The sequence below is a fragment of the Pantherophis guttatus genome, chromosome 2 (genome assembly GCF_059756535.1).
Source record: "Pantherophis guttatus breed Tessera chromosome 2, ASM5975653v1, whole genome shotgun sequence".
Lineage (NCBI taxonomy): Eukaryota > Metazoa > Chordata > Lepidosauria > Squamata > Colubridae > Pantherophis > Pantherophis guttatus.
The window spans coordinates 24,011,275-24,030,584 of record NC_142064.1 but is presented as its reverse complement, the minus strand read 5'-3'; positions in this window follow the sequence as shown (position 1 = coordinate 24,030,584).

Genomic DNA, 19,310 nt, shown 5'->3' with positions numbered 1-19,310 from the left:
ACGTGCATGCATGGTGCGCATGCGCACCACAGGCACTACCACGCAGCACTGAAAAAGGATGCTTAAGAAGACTTTTCTAAGGTAAGTAGAACAGCGAGGGGGGGGAAACAGCTGTGCTGTTTAGATTCGCTAGAAAGCAAGACTTCCTGCTTTCTATAAATCACGTGGCACAACTGATCATTGGAAATACCTGTTTGTCCGAACCGGTAGCATTTTTTTACTAGCCGTTCGTCCAAACCGGTTTTATTACTACCGGTTCGGGCTAACGAGTCTGAACCGGTAGCATTTCATCCTTGCTTTGGTTTGGTTTGGTTTGGTTTGGTTTGGTTTGGTTTGGTTTGCTCTGCTCTGCTCTGCTCTGCTCTGCTCTGCTCTGCTCTGCTCTGCTCTGCTCTGCTCTGCTTTGCTCTCTCAGCATTGTTTCCAGTTCTTCAAGCAGAAACCAGTTCAGATCTTCTGAGCTACACTTACAATAGCTTCTTCCCTTGAAGAGATCTTGCTAAGATCTCTTCCAATGGCTTCTTATCTGATCTAGGCAGCCCTTGAAACAGAGGATTATCCAACTGAGCCCCATTCAATTTTATATCAATTTAATATAAGGGTGTAAAAATATTTTCAGGTTCCAGTTACACTTCAAGAAAATAATATATGTTCTATTCCTATATTCTGTGACACACAAATTGTGAGGTTTTTGCTCAATCTCATATGGCTCCACGTTGATGTGCAGGCAGCCACAGTTACCCTGCTTTTTCAGGTCAATTTTCATCTGAGGAAGGATAGACACATAGTAGACATTCAACAGATGCATCTCCTCAATCATCTGACAGATCCCTACGGTGAATGCATATTGGACAAATATCTAGTGCTTTCCTCTGTTATTGCAATTGTGCAGGCAAAAATTCTCATACAGGTAGTCCTCATCCAGCAACCACAATTGGGATCAGAATCTCAAGCAAAGTGGCCATAAAGCGAGTCACTCAACAGCCGCAATCCCAGCATTCTCTGGCCTAGGATTCTTCCAACTGTACAATTTGGAGAATGAGGCTTCCAAAAGTCCACAAAAGATGGCTTCTTTTTCACAAACATTTTGCAGAATGGCACGGGGTGGCCCTGCGTCACATCAACTGTGGAAAAGCTGTAAAAGTAAGTGGGGAGCTTTGTGAGCACTGGTGGACCTTTTAACCAGCTGAAGACTCCCAAGGTATGGGACACAGGTAGGCTGGGCGGATGGCTGAAATAGGGGGAGAGATAGCCAAGTTGTGGAAATTCAGCACCCCGGCAGTTGTAAGTATGGGAAAACTGCCAAGCACCTGAATTTTTATCAAATGACCATGGAAAACTGCAAAGGTCATAATTTCAGGCTCAAGGTCGTAAGTCCCTTTGTTTAGCAGTGCTGTAATTCTGAATGATTGTTCAGCAAGGATTCCCCATAATCTTGGCCTGTCTCTGTAATTGTGGCTCCTTTGAATCAAGAAACAATGGCCAATGGAGATAACTATTAAGGGGAGCAGCCTTGATATTATTGGCAGACTTCGCTTGCCATCAATCTCAGTCACCTTTTTCATTATTTATTTCATTTTTCATTATTATTTAGTACACGGCATTGAAAATTTTGCAGATTTGAGACAAAGATAGTTGTAATGATTTTATGAAATAGCCTTCCTTGTAAATAACCATGACCTGCCTCGCTGAATTTGGGAATATTATAATGAAGACGACAATTTGCATTATCTGTTGCTACATGAAGAGTACATGACTCCACAGTAATCCATAAAAGAGGGGTCTCCTAGTGCAATAGATTGAAGATGTTAGAAAATATAAAATATTAGCAGACAATGAAGCTCATTCTCTGATAGCAACAAAGAGTGCTTTAAATAAATATTAAATATTGAAAATAGTAATTTGGAGCATATATAAAAATGAAATTTGCTCCCTGCAATGTCTAAGGACAGACTTATGAAACATGATTGTCAAAAATAAAGTCTGGGTTCTGCTAACGTTATTTGTAATTAGCCCTTATTAGAAAATATAATAGATTGTCAATAAGACAATCTTTCTCAACCTGGCACCCGATAGATAGATGATAGATAGATAGATAGATAGATAGATAGATAGATAGATAGATAGATAGATAGATAGATAGATATCGTAAAGGATGGAAATTCTGAGAGTTATAGACTCAACATATTTAAAAGGTGCTGGATGAGGAAAACTGACCAGAAGGATTTTTAAAATTATTATTTCATTATTTATGTATTGACTGCATTACTCTGCTGCTTTTTGTCAAGGCATTAGAGATGCTTCATCATCAAAAACACTAAAGCTACAAAGGGCATTTAAAAAATAGGTGGTTCAAGACCATAAATGGAGTTGATGAAATTCATCTTGAATTTCTTCCTTATTCTCAGAGTACACAGGACTTTTGTGTTCATTTATAGGCACACATCATGATGTTCATGTTTCAATGTCAATCTTGCTGTCCTCCTCCTTAAGAAATGTAATAATTATAGAAGTAGTTCATAATCCATATTCTTTTTGTTCATAGATGTCACGGGGCAGTACAGTACAAATGTCACGGATGAATCATCCCTACATATACACCAAACCTTGTACGCCTATATATGTGCACAAATTAATGGCAGGCACCATAGAATTCACCTAACCTTACGGGTGGAACTGAAAGACTGAAATTCAACCATGTAGAAAACTCTGCAAATCATTGAACAAAAATGTTTGGAAGCAAGAGAGAGAGAAAAAACTCCCTCCAACCAATTTGAGAATGCTTTTTTACACATACATTTCCCACCTTCTGAAACGCACATAGATGCCTGCTGAACTTTATAGGTCATTGTGGAAAATGTAATTGAATTGTTTCCATTATTTGCTTTTGTCAAAGGCATGGGTCTTACTCTCTTGCTTGCCTTCCTGAATTTATCATTTTAGGCTATGCTTCAAAAAAAAATAAATATATGGCTCCTCTATAAGTTACAAAATGTGACAATTTCATTATGGCATTGATTCAAGCAATCTGAATGCAAATTAGCTGGGGTGACAAGAGGTGATGGCAACGGAATAAAATGGCACAGCTACCTCCTCTTCCCTTATCATGGGAAAGTTGATGGTTGCTGCATATCAATGTGCCCTCTGAAACAATATTCAGCTGTGACTAAATTAATTAAAATCTGGTTTTCTAGCTCTGGGGATTAGGGCAGAAATTGATCATTGTCACATTTCATCCATGCCCAGCTCTGCGGAGACTTGAAATAATATTTAATTCTCAGCACCGGTGTTCTGCTATTTATATCTGGAGTAAATAGAAAAGGCAAATTCAGATGTCAGACAGGAAGCTGCCTCATCCAAAGTCAAAACACCATTCTGAGTACACTATACTATAGTCTCCTAGAACAGATAACACATTTTCCCTTTCATTCTATCTACTGCTGGGAATTACTGCTGGGAAAGAACATAGAGCAAGGCCTCTGCCACTGAACTCTGGCTGTTTGATAAAGAAGCTGAGAAGGTTTCCAAGACTGATTAAAATGGGTATATAACCTATTTTGTAGGTTGGAGTCCTTGGTGCTCTCCGAGCTTAGTTGGAATTTATCCCCTGTTTATATACAGCACCTTGCCCTACCAGTGTTGGTAGAGGTGTGGTTTCATCCTTTGTAGTTCGTTGCTTAAGATATTGTTTTTTGCTTGATTGTTTGTCTGCTATTAATTTTATTAAAGTTTATAAATATAAAGCTAAAAGATTAATCTTCTTCTTCTTGTTGTGCCATATCCGTCATCAGATGTTGGCGATCATGTTGGCAATCCTATTTTTGTCAACAGCCGCATGAAAAAGTGCTGCTGAGTCTTTTTCCAAGCCAGTCCTTTAGGTTTTGAAGCCATGGTGTTCTTCTTCTGCCTGGATCTCATTTGCCTTCAATCTTTCCCTGGAGGATTAAGTGAAGGATGCCATATTTTTCTGGATGTCGCATCACATGTCCCAAATATTCTAACTTTCGCTTTTTAATGGCTTTGATGATTTCCCTTTGCTTTCCCAAGAGGTTTATCACCTCCTCATTTGTGATTTTGTTAATCCAGTTTATACGTAACAATATTAAAAGATTAATACAAAATAAAAAAGTGCAAATAAATAGAAAAAAGAAAAAGCAGATATATAAAAAAGATATCTTCTCCCTCCCTGCAGACAAGTGTAAACAATGTCAGTACCTTAATAATTTCTCTAGTATTTCACTTAAAAAAACTTCCCAATATCTTATCCCTTATCAGTAATCAAATTGTGAATCAAATTCATCATTCACTCCTAATCAGCAGAAGTCTATTAAGAGCTACCAGAAATAGTAACAAATGTATCTTAATATTAAAAAGTCCATTTTGCAATCCGATTTATCATTTTCTCTAAGAAATAAAGCAAACACTTATGAACAGGTCCTTGAATCCTCGTCTTTCAGTCAAAAAGAAATCCGATTAATAGCTATCAGAAACCACAACATATATATTTTAATCCTGATTGAACAAGTTCACTTTATAAACCTTCTGTTTACTTTTAAAAACTTTGATCTTTAATCCCATTAATCTCAGCTTCTATTTTGCAATAGAAAAAGAGCAAAAAAGGGATAGAATTATCTCCAGTAAAACAGTCTCGCTCTTTGTTAGGACTTGCCAAAAGTCAGAAAAGTTGTGTAGCATTTTACAGGATGAAAAATAGGCACACACAAAGAATGGGACCAATTTTGGAATCTACTTTCTTCTGCTTTGGGAATAGCACCCTACATGCAGAAGGAATCACACACAGATGTAAGAGATGAGGATCTACAGGCTTCAGGAAAACTCAAGTTCTGTCAACCAAATGAACAATTTAAACAATCATCCAGATATAGGAGGAATGCTTTAAGGGTATGATGGTTTCTCTAGCTTTACATACAGGAGCAACCTATAGTGCAATGTTTTTGTATTGCAGCTGTTAGTATTCTTTTCTTTTGCAAATTAAATAGTGTGATGCTTGTACTATTTCAATTTGAAGAGATCAAAATCTATTTTCCACTAAGACAATTCGCTACATAAAGTGAATTTTAGGCCATGTATTGACCAACAAAGGAATGAACTAAATGTCAGTTTACACCCAGCAGAATCAATGATGATCACCCCAGTGGTGAAATCCAATTTTTTTTACTACTGGTTCTGTGGGCGTGGCTTAGTGGGCATGGTGTGGCTTGGTGGGCGTGGCTTGGTGGGCGTGGCAGCAGAAGGATACTGCAAAATCCCCATTCCCTCCCCACTCCTGAGGGAAGGATATTGCAAAATCTCCATTCCCACCCCACTCTGGCGCCAGCCAGAGGTGGTATTTGCCAGTTCTCTGAACTACTCAAAATTTCCGCTACCAGTTCTCCGAACTGCTCAAAATTTCCGCTACCGGTTCTCCAGAACCTGTCAGAACCTGCTGGATTTCACCCCTGATTCACCCATAAGAAAGCAATTGAGATTTTTAGCAATAATTATATAACTTTATTTCACAAACACAAACACTCTGTTGCGAAAGGTTCCAATCTTCTTACCATAGCAGAGTTAAAAATTGGTCCTTAATTTCTTCTTTCTGCCCTAAATTTACTAGCAATCATGAGTTGTTCAGCTGACCAGCCAGACATAGCTGTGTGATTATTTTGGTTCTGTACATTTCAATGCTGGTTCAAAGTATACTAGAATCACAGATTGCTCCATGCTGGAAAGACATGCTGGAAAGATTTTTTTTTAGTTTTAAATGTACAGTGGCACAAATAAATCTAGATTACGCAAGAAAGATATTGTTGTTAAGAGTGCACATCAGTGATGGGTTTCAATTTTTTTTACTAGCGGTTCTGTGGGTGCGGCTTAGTGGGCGTGGCATGGCTTGGTGGACATGGCTTGCTGGGCATGGCAAGGGAAGGTTACTGCAAAATCCCCATTTCCTCCTGATCAGATGGGATTTGGGAGGCAGAGAATAGATGGTGGCAGGGCCAGTCAGAATTTTTACTACTCAAAATTTCCGCTTCCAGTTCTCCAGAACTGGTCAGAACTTGCTGAAACCCACCTCTGGTGCACATAGGAAAATGTTCCAAACTGGTAGTTCAAGTAGAATCAGAAACCTGACATTAGCTGATCTTGAGAAGCCAGAAATGGTTGAATCTGCTTAATTAGACATTTTTAAAAAGATCCTGGAAGAAAGCAACAGCAAATCACTTTCCTTCTTTTGACCAGAAAACCTCAACATGTCCCTCAACACCAGGAATGATCTTAACTAGATGGAAACTTTATCTTTCACTAACAGGTTAATTCTCAACAGGACAATTAGTCCAATCCTTTTTGTGGTCAAGTAAGGCCTCAAAAAATAAAAATCATGGGATAAAAGACTATTGATGAGGTGAATGTCTAGAAACGTTTATGTTAGTCGTCTGTGATAGATAGGAATGAACTGGGTATTGATGTAACATTCACAGATGAAAGAATTTAAGTGTTTGAAATGTGATAAACAATATAAATATGTATACCGATAAGGAATTGTATTTGTTGCAAGGCAAAAATTGATGAAAATGTCTAAACAAGAAAAGTCAAACTATGTCCAATGTTTTTAAATTTATATTATTAATAAAAAACTTTAAAAATAAAAATAAAAATTCAAAGAATAAGCTGAGGTATTCTGAACCTTGTTCATGGTCTTGCTTCATTCCTAACCTAGTGACATGACATTCCCTAGTTGGTGATCTCACAAGAACAAAAATGAAGCAAAGGAATCACTTGAATCTTATCCTTTGCAAAGCTTGTTTCCATTCCTTATTATTTCTACCCATGTATGTCACATACCCATGCTTTATCAAAAGCAACAGGGAATGAAATTGGCAAGATTTGTTAGAAAGAGAGAGGAGGGGGGGAGGGAGACAGAGGTGAGCTATAATTTAATAACTGGTTTGCCCAGAATCAAAAATGTGAGCGTGCATCTTGCGCACATGAATGCTGCGTCAAAATCATGGTGGTTGTATAGGATGGGATAGCTTTGCTCACACGCATGCCTTGCACACATGTGCACTGCATCAAAAACACGGTGATTGTATAAGACGGGATAGCGCCGGGGCAGATGGGCTGGCCCAGCCGCTGGCTGTAACTACCAGTTCACCCAAATCAGTCCGAAATGGCTGAATCCCAACTAGGGAGAGAGGGAGAGAGAGAGAGAGAGAGAGAGAGAGAGAGAGAGAGAGAGAGAGAGAGAGAGAGAGAGAGAGAGAGAGAGGGAGAGATTGTAAAGCTAGTTTAATGAAGTAGTTGCAGCTAAATGTGCACCTAGCACATCACCTTGGGGAAGAAACTGCACGCTCTAATCAGCTTCTTGCTTAAAACAGCTTCAAGTATGCTGGCAACTTGTGAAGGCATTTGTTTTAAGCAGCCCAGAAAATAAAAAGCATCTATAACAGTGATGGCGAACCTATGGCACATGTGTTAGAAGTGGCACACAGAGCCATCTCTCCGGGCACACCACCCATTGCTCTTCAGGGTTCTGCCACGCAAATGCGCACTGGCCAGCTGGTCTTTGCATGTGCAGGAGCGCTGGAAAACGGAAGAGCAGTTCCCTGGCACGCATGTGCACACCGGGAAGCTGAGCTTCTGGTTTCCAGTGTGCACATGCACACCGACTAGCTAGTCTTCGTGCATGCATGCATGCCAGAAATTGGAAGACCAGGTGATCGGTTTGTATGTGCATACTGGAAACCAAAAGCTCAGCTTCCCCGCACATGCATGCGCGCCGGGGAACTGTTCTTCTAGTTTCCACCGTTCCCCTGCGTGTGCGCATGCGCTCCCATTTCGGCACTCGTTGCTGAAAAGGTTCGCAAACATTGATCTATAATATATATATATATACATACATACATACATACATACATACATACATACATACATATGAAATTAAAATACTTTTTTATGTCCCATGTACTGAAGCATTATCATTTTCCATGCCTTGCTTCTCACTATAAAACTGATCATATAAAAGACTATATATTATTTTGCCATCGTAACTAAGCAAAGTGTCACAGGAGAGAAGCAAGAAATGCCAACAATTCTCAGTGATGTGATTGGTAAATAACCAAGGCAGCCTTGAAACAACTGTCAGCCATAATAGCCTGAGCGTTTTTCTACGTGGGGGATTTTAATAAGGAACAAGAACCCTCAGCGATGATAGAGGAAGAAAAAGGTTCCTCTAAAGCAGTGGTTCTCAACCTTCCTAATGTCGTGACCCTTTAATACAGTTCCTCATGTTGTGGTGACCCCCAACCATAAAATTATTCTTAAAACCATTGAAAATATGTGTTTTCCGATGGTCTTAGGCGACCCCTGTGAAAGGGTCGTTCGACCCCCAAAAGAGTTGCGACCCACAGGTTGAGAACCACTGCTCTAAAGGTTTAAGGCCTTCAGCAGCGGAGCTTCTTGGTCTGTGAGACTCCCCCCTCTCGCAGGCTTGGCCCTCCATTCTATCGAGGGCCTACCTCGATGACGGGCTCTGGAGTCCCGAGAGGTGGCATGCCGCAAAGAGGGGGCTGCGGGTTTTTTTAAAATTGTCCTTGTTTAAACTTTTAAGGGGTTCTGGGAGGGGGGAGGGGGTGGGATTGGAATTAGGATTGTGGGTTTGGGGGATAACCCACTAGGGGGAGAGTCGGGCTTGGCCAGGACGTTCGGCGGGGGTGGTGGGGGATCCGGAGGGGGTCGAGCTGGTCCAGACTATGTTTTTACCATCGGTACTGTGTGTGGGAGGGGTAGATATGGCGGGAGCAGGGGGCCATATCATGTTAAGGGAGCACGCACCCGCTGTCTTCAAGCGGTAGAGTGCTCCGGCCCCCAAGGCTCCACCCATTCTCCAGGTAGTACAGACCTTCAGGGCCTGGGCCTTCGCCTGATGTTGTGCAACGCCAGGTCTGTAGTAAATAAAGCCCCCCTCATCTGTGATCTTGTTTACGAGGGGGGAGCGGACCTGGCGGGTATTACGGAGACCTGGTTGGGCCCAGAGGGAGGAGTCCCTCTGGTAGAAATGTGCCCATCAGGTTTCCACGCATTCCATCAGCCAAGGTCACAGGGGAGGGGCGGGGGAGTAGCGGTTATTATTAGAGAAGGCCTTAGGCCGAGGGAGACCACTGTACCTCAGACAGCTGGTTGTGAGTCCCTCCTTGTGAAGTGGGGCCACGGGGTTCAGATGGGTTTGCTGATCACGTACCTGGCTCCCTGCCACATGGCGGCAGCCCTGCCCGAGCTACTCAACGTTATTGCCGCGGTGGCGGTTGATACCCCCAGACTTATGGTCATGGGGGATTTCAACCTGCCATCCATGGGTGAGGTGTCTGAGGTGGCTCGGGAGTTCATGGCTTCCATGATGGCCATGGACCTGACCCAACTAATTCATGGCCCTACGCACACTGGACTTGGTTTTTGTCTCTTGACAGTGGTTGAGTGATCTCGAGATAGGGGATATAGTCATCGAGCCCTTGTCATGGTCAGATCACTCGCTCCTTCGCCTTGACCTTCGAACCGCGGCACCCCGCTGCAGGGAGGCAGAACCGGTAAGATGGTACCGCCCCAGGCGCCTGATGGAACCTGATAGGTTCCAGATGGAGCTTGGGCCAATCCCGGAGGTTCTGGCTCACGCCTCATCTGGGGACCTAGTGGCCGCCTGGGATAGGGCAGCTGCTGGAGCCCTGGATCGAGTCGTGCCTTTGCGGCCTCTGACCCGGCGCCGATCTCGCCTGGCTCCTTGGTTCACCGAGGAGCTGAGGGAGATGAAGCGCCGGAAAAGACGCCTAGAGAGCTGTTGGAGGGCTAGTCTTTCTGAATCTGACTGAACACTGGTAAGATCTCATATTAGGAGTTACCTAGTGGCGATAAAAGCAGCAAAATGTACTCATTTTACTGCTCTTATTGCGTCATCAGATAATCGCCCGGCCACCCTGTTTAGGGTGACCCGCTCCCTGCTCCACCAGGAAGCGCGGGAGGACCCCTTGGAGGGAAGAGCCGAGGATTTTGTTCAGTATCTGTATGACAAAATCACTCAGATTCGGGCAGGTCTGGACTCTGACGGGATAGATCCAGCGAGGGTAACGGAGACAGGTCTTGAGACTGTTATCTGGGTGAGTTTGATCCTGTGACCCCAGATGACGTGGACAGGATTCTGGGTAGATTGAACGCGACCACATGTTTGTTGGACCCGTGTCCCTCCTGGTTAATGCTGGCTTCCCGGGAGGTGACGCGAGGCTGGCTCCAGGGGATTATAAATGCTTCGTTGGGTGAGGGCGTCTTTCCCGCCGCCTTGAAAGAGGCGGTGGTAAGGCCTCTCCTCAAGAAGCCTTCCCTGGACCCAGCAGTATTGGCTAATTATCGTCCAGTCTCCAACCTTTGCTTCGTTGCGAAGGTTGTTGAGAGTGTGGTTGTGCGACAGCTACCCCAGTACCTGGATGAAGCGTCGTATCTAGATCCGTTCCAGTCGGGCTTCAGGCCTGGGTACAGCACGGAAACGGCATTGGTCGCGTTGGTTGATGATCTCTGGAGGGCTCGGGACAGGGGTTGTTCCTCTGTCCTGGTCCTGTTAGACCTCTCAGTGGCTTTTGATACCATCGACCATGGTATCATGCTGCACCGGATGGAAGGGTTGGGGGTGGGAGGCACCGTTTTACGGTGGTTCTCCTCCTTTCTCTCTGACCGGTCGCAGTCTGTGTTGACAGGGGGGGCAGAGATCGACCCCGAGGCCCCTTATATGTGGGGTGCCGCAGGGATCGGTTCTCTCGCCCCTTCTGTTCAACATTTATGTAAAGCCGCTGGGCGAGATCATCCGTGGTTTCGGGGTGAAGTACCATCTGTACGCTGACGACACCCAGCTGTACATCTCCACCCCGGACCACCCCAACGATGCCCTTGAAGTGATGTCCCAGTGCCTGGAGGCCGTACGGATCTGGATGGGGAGAAACGGGCTCAGGCTCAACCCATCCAAGACCGAGTGGCTGTGGTTTCCGACGTCCCGATATAGTCAGCTGGCGCCATCGCTGGCTATTGGGGGCGAATCATTGGCCCCCACGGAAAGGGCTCGTAACTTGGGCGTCCTCCTGGACTCACAACTGTCTTTAGAAGAGCACTTGACGGCCGTGACCGGGAGGATTTTTCATCAGGTTCGCCTGATTCGCCAGTTGCGTCCCTTTCTAGATCGGGACTCGTTACGCACAGTCACTCATGCCCTCGTCACCTCTCGTCTGGACTATTGTAATGCTCTCTACATGGGGCTCCCCTTGAGGTGCACCCGGAGGCTCCAACTGGCGCAGAGTGCGGCCGCATGGGTGGTTATGGGAGCAACATGGAGCTCCCATGTAACACCTCTCCTGCGCGAGCTGCACTGGCTCCCGGTGGTCTTCCGGGTGCGCTTCAAGGTTCTGGTTACCACCTTTAAAGCGCTCCATGGCTTAGGACCTGGTTACTTACGGGACCGCCTACTACCATCAACAGCCTCCCACCGACCAGTACGCTCCCACAGAGAGGGGCTCCTCCAGGTGCCGTCGGCCAAACAATGTCGGCTGTCGGCCCCTAGGGGGAGAGCCTTCTCTGTGGGGGCACCGACGATCTGGAATGAGCTCCCCCGAGAGATACAGAGGATTCCGGATCTGCGCACCTTCCGCCACGAGTTGAAGACGCTTTTATTTCATCAAGCTGGCCTTGCCTAAATCTTCTCCCTTTTAAGTGTAAATTTTAAATTTTTAATGTATTTTAAAATATGGGTATCTTAAATTATGGGTATTAATTCAGCCAAATTTATTTAATTCATTTTATTCAATTTTAAATTTTGTATATCTATGTGTTTTATTTCATGGCTGTGTACCGCCCTGAGTCCTTCGGGAGTAGGGCGGTATAGAAATTCAATAAAATAAAAATAAATAAATAAATAAATAATGGAGCATATAGACAGCATATAGACAGGACTTCAAATTCATTCTGCTTGGTAGCCTGAATTTCTTCCACCTTCTTTTGCTAATGTTCCAATATGGCCAGAGTTGTACTGTTCCCCCAGTTCAGCAATTGAAGCTTTCCTTCTATAAGCCTCTGAAGTGGAATTTTAAAAAACCATGGTAAAAAGTGGTGGCAGGAGAGATTGTGACGTATCATGGCCAGACCTTAATTTAACAGTCTATAATTTCTAAATCTCATTTTACCAATTCTGGGTCTGTGACAGAACAACAAGCACCAAGCTAGATTTATAAAGCCGAGGCTTTATATGGAATCATAACATCGTTCCATGTAGCTTAGTACCTTCTACACCAGAGTATTTTATTATGGTGTCCTCTGAATGCAATAGGATCCTAATCACAACATGATTGGAATATTGGAATCCCCTGAACCCCAAGCTGGATCTAAATACTGGCGATTTCCTTCCAGAATTATGGCCATCTGATATTCAGAAATTGGGCATTGCTTCAGACTAAAATTATGAGAAAAGCTGAAATACTATACTGCATTCTATTTTTTTCCAAAACATCTTTGAATTTTTGCACATACATATTGCAAAAATATGCCATGAAAACAGATGCTTACGGCACACTGTATACTCTGTACTTCACAGTTTTGGAAACTAAACAAGACTGGGGCTTGAGCAAAGATGCCAAAGATTGCTTACTCATGCAATCCTAAAGTTATAATAAACCTTAAATACATTTTGCTTTTTAATTATGAAAATGTTGTTATTTTGTTGGATCAAATTTTACACCGGGCAATTATGAACAATTAAATTCAAAATAAAGACTCACAAATTATCTGGGGGAAATATCATTGTATCAGTGGTGAAATCCAAAATTTTTTATTACCAGTTCTGTGGGTGTGGCTTGGTGGGCATGGTGTGGCTTGGTGGGCGTGGCAGGGGAAGGATACTGCAAAATCCCCATTGCCTCCCCACTCCTGGGGGAAGGTTATTGCAAAATCTCCATTCCCTCCCCACTCTGGGGCCAGCCAGAGATGGTATTTGCATGATGCGACTGATATAGATGAAATAATTAATGTTATTTGTCTGATACCATCATAATAGGATGCAAAAATGCCTGGGATTATAGGATTTGAGACTTGCATCTTTTCAAACTCCATCTGCTTTGGATTTCTTGCATTCATAACGTCTGCTGTGGGATTGAGCTATGCCTTATTCCACTATGAACTCACATGTAGTTGGCCAGGCAGCTAAGTTTTATATCAAACATGGCCTAATTAGAGTCTTCATGACTTTACCATTCTGTGCCTTAAGGCTAAGCACGAACAGTGTTATCCCTCAAGGTTTAAGCCTTACTTCCAGAATCAGCCCTTAATTGGAATTTAAAAGGATTCTTTAGTATAAATGTAGCATGGCATCTTTTTTAGAGGGGAATGTATTAATGAAAAAAAAAATGCCTAAGAAATATTTGGTGTCCCAAAGAATTTCAGTTGGGAATGTGGTGTTACCAGGGAAACGCTGATGTTATGGAAACGGATTAAATTACTCTACAGGAGCATTTCCTATATTCAACCCTTCCAAATTCCTTTACTTATCAAAACTATATCCTTTTTTCAAGTATTACAGCCAATTATTGAGATGCAAAATAGCTGACTTGTTTTATTTACTTTAGCGTGAATGTGCCGAGGCGCAATCCAGATTGACTGCCCTACACAAAATATAAAGAAAAAACTGATTTTTTTCCCTCATAGCCTCTTTGAAAAACTAATCTTCCACACAGGATTTGTGTTTTCATTTAAAGAACTCCATTGGCACCAGCAGATTTTTTTAGAAAAAGCCTCTGGTTACGTGTTAGTGCGTGTGTAGAAAGAGAATGAGGATTTTAATAAACAAAGACTGGAAGAAGAATTAACCTTCTTTCTCTTCAAAGTAGAGAGGTCTTCATCTTTCCCTTTTGAAGTAAACAAAATAAGACGTGGAGCTACATATTAGAAATATCTTATAATTTGGCCGTTAAATATGTGTTTGCCCTTTTTAATCACTACAAAAGGTATTTTACGCTGAGAATGGTATGATTACAGCCCAGTGGTGAAATTCAATTTTTTTTTGCTATCGGTTCTGTGGCATGGCTTGGTGGGCATGGTGTGGCTTGGTGGGTGTGGCTTGGTGGGCATGGCAGGGGAAGGATACTGCAAAATCTCCATTCCCATTAGGGGTGGGTTCTACTTACCTTTACTACTGGTTCGCAATGGGATTGCACCTTGCTTCTGCGCATGCACAGATCGCTAATGACGACATCCAGGGTGGTGGGCAGGGACTCCCGCTGGTTTTACTACCGGTTCTTGCGAACCAGTCCGAACTGGGGGCAACCCACCACTGATTCCCACCCCACTCCAGGAGAAGGATACTGCAAAAGCTCCATTCCCACCCCACTATGGGGCTAGCCAGAGGTGGTATTTGCTGGTTCTCTGAACTACTCAAAATTTCTGCTGCTGGTTTTCCGAACTACTCAAAATTTCTGCTACTGGTTCTCCAGAACCTGTCAGAACCTGCTGGATTTCACCCCTGTTACAGCCTCATCCTCATTTCTGAAGCAGAAGGGGAAAAAAAATGTGGAGGTTTTGGTGTTGACACATATACCCAGCTGGTAATAACATCTCATCAGAGGTGCCCACTTTCATCAAAATGAGGAAAGCAATATGACACAGCATCACCTCTTTTTTATTATTGTACAAAAGGGTGGGGTTTGCATTGCAATGACATGATGCTGCTTTCATTGTTTATTCCCCCTAGACTCCCTCTGCAGATGACGCTATATCTCACTCAGTTCAAAAGCTAAGAGAGTCTGACCCAATCAAGACTCAGATGTGTGGGAGGCTCAGAAATTCTCAATGGCTGAAATGGCAAACCTCTATAGCAGTGATGGAGAACCTGTTGGGCTCTAAAACTGTGTGAGAATGGGGTGTGTTTTTGAGAATAGCTTTTGTTGGGTGTTGGTGAATGCTGGCATGTCATCCAAAACATCGTGCATGTCATCTTTGTGCATGTCATAGGTTTGCAATTACTGATCTATTGTCAGCATTCCAGAAAAAAAGCCAACTCCAAGTAAAGATTCTGAAGCAAGCATTTTTCAAAGTTCTATTTACCAGAATAGGTAAACTGGCACATCTGGGAAAACCTGAGGTCTAGGTTTTCCCTCAGTAAATCAAAACCCCCCAAACCATCTCCTCACTCCTCAGTTGATCACATGCTCCAATCAACAGCCCTCCCATCTCGAGACATCACTCCAACCACTCCTCCTCCAGATGCAGGATCGCTCTGACCTTGACTGACAGGAAGAATGCTATTATGTCTAAAGACAACCCCTCTACTAAATCCCCCCTCCTACTTTCCCACACATGAGAAGATGGCAGCATGGAAGCTTCCGGCCTAAGATGGCTTCCAAAGCTGACATCTATATCATTATCCAAAAATGATGGGACTTTATCTTTACATATGCAGTACATGTAAGAGCCAGTCTGGTGCAGTGGTTAAAGCACCAGGCAAAGAACTGGGAAACTGTGCGTTCTAGTCCTACCTTAAATTATGGATTGTGTCTTTCAGAACTCCAAACTCCTTCAAAGGGATGAACACCCTTTGTAGGAGTAGGAATAGGAATGGATTTCCAGAGAAAAATTGAGCTTCAGAGGTTCAGAGCTGAAGAAGCTTCTTGGATGAGAAGCGAAACGTCTTCAAAAAAGAAAACCAAGGAAGTCCAGTTGCCTCCTGAAAAAGCACCTTTGGGACGTCCAGACTCCTTCATAGCCCCTATCAATTCTGGTCCCTCTAATTTTATTTTTTAAGGGATTTATTAAACTTCTATATAGCTGCAATTAAAAAAAACCCCTCAATGGTTAAAAAATGCAGCATCAACAGCTCCTAATATTTCCTGGACCCATTAAGTAAGGCTATCGTATTATAAGGAGGTTTATGTGCTTGATGAAGTTACTTCCTAAACCCCCTTTGATAATGCCTACCTTCAAAGCAGCATGTGTGGGTCTTTGAAAGCAATTATATGCAATTAACGTAATTACATGGGGCAATGTTGCCTCCAGTGCTCCAGATGCTGTCGTGGCTTGATGCTTCCTGATCCTGTTAACGGCATACTGTTTCTTTTATGCAGCTCTGAAAGGCCTGTTCAGATTATCAAAGAGAGGGAGCCCCTTTACACACCCCCATTGTTGCTTGGAACACCTTAGACACAGTAATCCTTTCTCTTTCTTGAAGGAAAAGGTTAGAAGGCTGTTGAATATCTGAACTTCAAAAGTGTGGATGAAACTGACTGGGCAGTCAATTTTTTTGGCATAAGAAACAGAGCCTTTGAGGGTTTGTTCTATAAACAACAATTGGCTGGGTTCATATAGACCATTGAAATACAAACTGCAACTTACAAATGACTAAGCAGTCATGCTAAATTAAGCCAAAGCCAAATAAAACAAAATAAAACAAAGTGAAAGCATTCTATTCAAAGAACCATTACTTTTTCCAGTAAGATGTGGCTGTTTCTTAGCAAATTGGGATTTTCTGTTTAATATATTTAAAACCTGAACAGGCTGGGATGAGGGGCTTTTTTTTTTTTAATTTATCACTTCAATTTATATCCCATTTTTCATAGGTATCAGGAGATTGAGGCACGGTGTCCAGTACTCCCTGCTCCCTTTTTTTCTCACTGTGAGGTAACTTGGACTGAAAGAAAGCAATTAGCTGAAGTCATCCATTGAATTTTTGTGGCAGAACGTGAATCTTCCTGGCCTCAGTCCAGTACTTGATCCAGCAATTTGACACTATACAGATTCTATCTTTGGAAGGATGATGCAAAAATACATTAATTAAAAAAAAAGTTCATAAGAGAGTACAATGTCAGCCAAGGAGATAATGTCTACCTGTATTCAATTAATACCATTCACAGGGGCATTGGGAAAGGCTGATCAAAAAGCCACATGGGCGGGGGGGGGAGGTACAACTGCGTGAGCAAAGCCCAACTCTTTGTATATGCTTCAACTCTACATGTACATTCAATGGGAGAAGCTACTATCATAAGGTCATGTCTGCCATCTTGGCATTTTACCCCCACCCATTCCACTTGCAGACACTCCTGGTAATTCACACCTGAATGGGAATTTAGTTATGATCACCCTCTGAATTCTTTCAAGAAGAGAAATAACATATACAGTAAGAACAGTTGCTACAGCCTCAGAAATGTCCCTGTACATTTGAAATAACCTTTGCTCTGGGAACAGCATTTTTTTCCTGACATTTCTCATGTTTTGGAATGATACTGCTTTAAAATGTCTTCTATTTTGTTGCTAAGCACTATTGTTATTTCCCTTGGAGTATTTGCATGCTTAAGAAGGTGGTTATGACTTGTCCTCATGCCATGACATTTTCACATGCTGGATCCTGCATCTCAAGTTCTAGCTAGGCCATCTCCAACCTTATCAGAGAGCACCCATTCACAATGTGATTAAAATGCCAGGCTAAATTCTTTATTTATCTAGCTAGCTCATTCTTTCCTTATCTAGATCCTCCAAATATAATGGACTTCAAATATAGTATTTCAAGATACTATTTGCAGTGTTTTGGGACTATGGGAGTAGTAGTCAACCATTTGGAGGTGATTGAATCGGGGAAATTGAGCTATCTCATCCTGGTATTTTTTCCTCAGTCTGAGGTGAAGACCTCTTCTATTAACTTGCTGCATTGAACCACTAGCTGGATTCAATGATTGGCCACAGTTTTTTTAGTCCATGATGCCCAAACTGATAATCACAATAATCCCTAAAACATTGGTTGGAACCTTATGGGCAGAGTCACACATTATACCAGGCGAAAACCAGCCATGTTGACATATTTTAGCTTGATATGTTAGCATAATCCCTGAATTTGTTCAAGATACCATTTTAAAAAGCAAGCAGTGTCATAAAAAAGTTGGAAATTAGTTAGAAGGCCATAATGTCCAACCAACTGCATATTGGCTGGACTATAAATGTAAAATAATAATAATAATGATGATCCTGTGACTTCAGCATGCCTTATGTTCTACCATTGAGCTACAATCCCTTCTCTGACCTGTTTGTACCATTTTGAAAAGCTCTACAAAGTTATTACAAGTTTTTTTTTTAAAAAAAAAAAAATTCCCACCAACGTTTCCTCAGAGAAGCATTTTTGGTGTTGTTTTGTTCTCTGGTTCCGTTCTTGTGTCTTTAACGGAAGCCTGGCACAGAAATGTTGTCATTGATGATTTTTATCTCCAGCTCTGTTCCATGCTAGGCACAGATAACACCTGCTTTATTTCCAGTTGCCCATCTCCAGACAAAGGCACCACAAGAGCTGATTTCTCCCCACCCTTCCTTCCTTTCTGTCCAGAAAATATACAAATAAACAGGCCTGTTTCATGTATTGCAATCCTAAAAAGATGCATCAAATCATTCCCATCATTTGTTTCAGCTTTTGCTTCTTAGCTCTGTCAGACCTGAGCTCTAGAAATCCATTCAAAGAGATGGCAGCAAGGCATTAAGAATGTCCTTTGTGTCTTTGCTGCCATGCAGGGCTGTCCAAACCTTTCTATCCGGACAAATTTTACAGTCAATTTTACTGCATTTTTAATGTGCCATAAAGTCAAAAGAGATTTTGTAAATGGCAAATGGGAAGCCTCTCCTTTTTCAGAGAGAAAGAGAGAAGGCTAGAAGGAACTCAAATTGCCTGTAATTTTCCAAGTCCTTTTCTCCCACTTCTACAGTGGGTACCAAATGTTCAGTGGTTGGATTCAAATAATTTAACAACCGGTTCTCTGCCCTAATGACCAGCTGGGTAGGCGTGGCTCGTTGGTCATGTGACTGTGTTGGCGTGGCCAACTCAATGTCACTCACTGTTACAATGTAATAAGAGTTAACCAGAGAGGCAGTTTCTGTAAGCAAGGCAATAAAGATTAGGCTAGAAACAACACCAGAACGTTTCCTTACTGCCTTCCCTACAGGATTAGCCCTGTAAAGTGGAAAAAAACCAAAATAAGATTTCTTCCAACAACCGGTTCTCCGAACTGCTTAGAAAGTTAACAACCGGTTTTCCCGAATGGGTGCAAACTGGCTGAATCCCACCACTGCAAATGTTCTACAGGTCAGAAAAGGCAAAGAGAGCCATCAACAAAGGCAGGGGCCACAATGGGTTTCTAATTTTCTCCCACTGGAATAATTATCCTTTAAATGTTGGTGCTACAGAAGTGAGGGTTTCTTGGAGTGTCTATCAGAAACCACAGAGATACATTTATACCAGGGGTATCCCAACTTTACAACTCTAAGAC